The 4,650-nt window shown below is 36.5% G+C and overlaps 1 long non-coding RNA gene across 4 annotated transcripts; it reads left to right on the top strand.

Moving 5' to 3' along the window:
- The first annotated feature begins 1,271 nt into the window (after positions 1–1,271).
- LOC129746705 (uncharacterized) lies at positions 1,272–4,650 on the top strand. 4 transcript variants are annotated; one of them, XR_008737351.1, is made up of 7 exons: positions 1,272–1,606; positions 1,684–1,975; positions 2,036–2,656; positions 2,760–2,987; positions 3,056–3,455; positions 3,544–3,891; positions 4,031–4,650. It is a non-coding gene; the product is annotated as an uncharacterized LOC129746705 (long non-coding RNA). The 4 variants fall into 4 exon arrangements; XR_008737348.1 differs by having other exon boundaries at positions 2,036–2,987; XR_008737350.1 differs by having other exon boundaries at positions 2,036–2,987; positions 3,056–3,459.

Below are 4,650 nucleotides of genomic sequence, written 5' to 3'. Positions count from 1 at the left end.
CATTATTTTTTAGTGATTTCAGTTTATTATCGTCAGAGAAATAACCGAATACCTGAAAACTAATAATTTTTATATTATTTTCATTTCTGAGTGTACGAAACCATATTACTCAGGATTTATTTTGCTCACTAAGTATTTGTTGGTTAATTTTGAAGTTATGTTATTTATCTTTTACACTCAGAAATGAAAATAATATAAAAATTATTAGTTTTCAGGTATTCGGTTATTTCTCTGACGATAATAAACTGAAATCACTAAAAAATAATGACTCACGATCATTGCTAGCCAAGAAACGATCCAATGCATAAAATTTAATAACCGCGAGATATTTCTTTCCAAAACAAACGCTTCGTCTTTTGTCGTTTGAGTCTCTGCTAACCAGTTTGTGAGTACGTGCTAGATTTGTCAGTTGCTACACTCAGAAATAAATAAAATATCAAACAATTAATTTTTAGGTATTTTCACGTTTCTCCCTCTTAACGCACAAGGATATTTCTCATGGTGTAATTACTTGGATATTTCTCACTGAGAAATATTTCTGCGATTAAAATTTATGCATTGAGAAATGGGATGATTGTTATGGAAGCGACATCTGGTGGTCAGAATAAAAAGTTTGAGCTGGGACGTAAAGGCAAACGCTTAAAGCAGAAATAATCAGAAAAAAACAAACGAAAATCGTTTGATTTTCGTACAAAAGTTCTATGATCAATGTGCATTATTGACCATAGCATACAAAACAAATGCACTTTCCCTTTAACAATACTTTGCTGCTACTGATTCCATTCTTTTTAAAGATGATTAACATATTCGAAAAGAATGGAACCTGCATGCAGTCAAGTTGAGCGGCATTTTGCAACTGAAAATTTAGCACGTGCTCATACCCGTTTAGTTGGGACTCAAAAGCACAAATCACAAAGCGTTTGTTTGAACAAAATAATATCTCGGTTATTAAATTTTATGCATTGGATCATTACACGCCAAGAAATTATTCGGGTGCATAAATTTTAATAATTGAAATAGTTATTTTTTAATATTTCTGGATATTAATGTCAGTTAAATGTCAGAGTAATTAAAACATAATATTTTTAATATTTTTTAAATTTCTGAGTGTACATGGTCTTCAACTTGACTGCATGTTGGTTCCATCCTTTGTGGAAATGTTTTTAAATAATATTTTATAAGCATGGAATCAGCAGCAAGTCATGATAAACAGGAAAAATATGCCTGTTTTGCATGCTATGCCCGCATAATCAAATACCGTACACTGAATCTTCAATATCATTCAGTTCCGATTACCCTAATAGTGACTATCCGTTGTATCGTCCTTAAACAATCCAATTTTCAATACTATTTTATTCATAATGCGCCTTCGCTAGAAATGATCATTAAACTATTACTGGAAGATACAGTTTGTGATCTAAAAACGAATTAGTGGAATCCGATTTTTTGTCCTAGCTGTGTTTGCATAATTCGCAAACAAAAGAAAAAAATGGCGTGTTTGCGATTGCATCGATAATTTCTCGGTTGGAAAACTTCAATTTAGCCGGAAATTAGGACTGAAAGAACAAATATTTGCACCGGAAAAACAGTGAAATTGGTTCTGACGGTGAGTTTCATATTTCATTTTGTAATGCATTCTAAGATAAACTAGAACTAATCAAAACAAAAATTATATTTTTTTAGGAGGTGGAAAAACCATTCAGGCGGCTGCTCAATCAACAGAAAAGCGGTAGTGAAAATTAAACCGTGACTTCTATACCTCAATTTCGGAGGAATGACAACATCATCCACCTTGGCCGATGCGCTGTCCAATGTAGTCGTGCTGGACGAGTTGCCGTTGCCGACTCGACAAGCTTCCATCGAAGCGGAGCCTTGTTCCGTTCTGTTTCAGACCAGTTTTGAAACTACAATTTCGAGGATCGCAGAGTTCGTAACCGGAATTGTAAATTCATCAAGAACGTCGAACTCTAATTTGGTAAGATTTTTTAAAATCTCAGTTCTCAAAGTTTGCTAAACAAAAATTTATTACTTCCAGAATCAACTTTGGACGAAGGAAAAAAAGATGCCTTTATGTATGCACCTGGCGGTGCTGCTCCCGAGCAAAACGCTGTCAAAATCAAACGACCAACCTAAACGGCTGAAAAGGTAAACAAACGTATTTTGTACTCCCAGCGGAAGGCAGTCGAAACCTTTTCCGGGGAAGTTGAAATTCTGACTCCCGGTAAATTTACGAATCGCGTTTGAGAACGATAACAGTACCTACTAGCGAATAGCCCAATTCCTCAAATTAATGTTCGTGGGCAATCAGAATGAACCAACGAGAAAATCATCAGCTTATCTGGAGGTGGTGCTGTTTTTTAGTGATATGCGAATTCCCTTATTCCTTGCAAGTGGCTGCTGTCCAGCGCCCAAGTGATCGATCCCCAGGCGTATCTGATTCGTATCACCATTCAGAAGGACCACGTGAAGTACATCAACGAATTTTCCCGGCGGAATGCGAAAAGTACCTATTAGGCTGACTTTTGGAACGCTGACCAGAATCAGGACTGCTGAGTGGCTGGAAAATCCACACATCATTGACAATAGCCAGGTTTGCATGAAAATAATGTTTCAAGATGAGTTGAAATTTCATCTTTGGAAGCCGTGACAATTCAAGGTATATTCCGAGTCTTAGACGGATAATTCTTTCCTTTTGCCCAATCATACTTGGTGGCTTGCTTGCCTTTTTTTCTTTAAATCCGCTGCTCAAAAAATGTCAGGAACCTTTGCAGAAAACAGACATCTGGGCCCAGAGAAGGCGAGCAAAACTAATTTTTGTTACACGACGTGAAAAGGAACAGTTTTTGAATAACATGACCGAGTACTACCAACGGAAAGACTACTCCGAGGGCAAGGGATGCATATTTCGAATGTTTACGGATGCTTCACATCACGCCGGAGAGGATTTCTAAGAAAAGCCGGTTAATGGTCACCTTGCAGAAATGTTGGTAAATACTAATTTTTTTTATTGTATGATAAAATCACTGACCATAATTAAAGCATGTTTTTTTTCTAGACGAAGTTTACTGTTGCTCACAGTCTGGTCAAGATTATCTAACGGACTTCAATCTGTACTACCATGTGCTGGAAAAAAAAGAACGGCCGAGGAATGCTCGGTACAATTTATAAGTTTTCCATTTAGGATACGGAGGAAATTCAACCCAGTTAATGCAACAGGACGTCAAAGTTCATTCGTATCTTACAGCGAAGAAAAACATGCCAGTTATGACCATTGCTTTCGGAATAAGTATTGATAAACCGGATGTGCGATTTGTTACTCTTCATGAGCAAAAGAAAGAAAACTCTTACCAGAAGAATGGTCTTTCCGGGCAAGATGCAAACGAGTCCGACTTCGATGTCCCAGGAGGCTTTTCCAATGTTTACTCGATATTGAAATACTGCATCAATTGGAAAATGTAAGTATGTATTCGAATTTTCTAAGCTTAAAAAAATGACTCCAATTCTATTTGTCTTCAACTTTGGTTGTCTTCTGATTACTTTCAGCTTGTCACTTTGCGGATGTTTGTGACGATAGTCGTCAACTGTGTAATTAATCCTTTACCGAGATGTGGATTATTTGCTGAACGAAAAATCAGCACCCGTTACCAGGCTGTGGTTGTTATTCTGTCTCGCGTTTAATACAAATACAGCTCATAAAAAATACAAATTATTACGACTGCCCTGACGACTCCGAAAAGAAACGACTGAGTATTCAGCAAAACTGAAAAACTACTTGAAAAGAAGAACTGATCAATGAAATCATGCTGTAAAAGAAGATACATTAAGATAACCAGGATGTTCTGTTTGCTCTAAATGGAAAGCAAAGAATGAAATTATATCAGGCGATGAGTGGTGAGTATTACAAATATTCCCTTAAGTCAAAATTTTATATTAAAATGTTTAGAATATTCATTGGGTGCTCCCCATGCTGAAAATCCAGCCTTTATTAAATCCTGCCATGTTTCCATATAAAACTCATTTTATTCTACAGATCGTTTACCAAGCCCTTACTGCCCTTACTACCCTTACTACTGGATTTGTTGGTGTGCTGATAATTAGCGTTAACAAAATGAAGACGGGCTCGATCCAGAAAATAATTAATGAAATTCGCAAAAGACTTCTATGAGCCGTTGCAAAGAAGCGGTTCAGTACTCGGTGTGTGATGTAGCAGCACATAGATTGTGTGTTGGACAAGTCGTGCTTAAAGGAATGGCAGCCGAAGTTGGTGGCTTTGATGTGGGAGATGGTTTATCCACAGGTTTATCTGTTCGATAACAATGAGTCGGTTATCAAAATTTACATGAATGCATTGGCTAGTATCTAGGACCGAAGGATTTGCAGAACGCGCACATGCGCATATTTGGTTGAAAATAACGGATATTTCCACAGATTAAAGTTTAAGGTGCCTACTCGGTGAAAGTACTGATTTGTGATAAAACATCGATTTTCATAGTTTTACAGATAGAGAAATCTAGACACTACATTCAGTAATAATTCTAGTATTGTACTCAGTAATGTATTCCGAGGACTGCCAGTGTAAAATTGTTATGTTTTTGGTGATACGATTGATATAATTTGTTGATTAAGCAAAAATCTAATGTAATTATTCGA

The sequence above is a fragment of the Uranotaenia lowii genome, chromosome 2 (assembly GCF_029784155.1).
Source record: "Uranotaenia lowii strain MFRU-FL chromosome 2, ASM2978415v1, whole genome shotgun sequence".
Lineage (NCBI taxonomy): Eukaryota > Metazoa > Arthropoda > Insecta > Diptera > Culicidae > Uranotaenia > Uranotaenia lowii.
The sequence above is the reverse complement of the archived record's forward strand: the minus strand, read 5'-3'. Positions and strand labels throughout refer to the sequence as shown.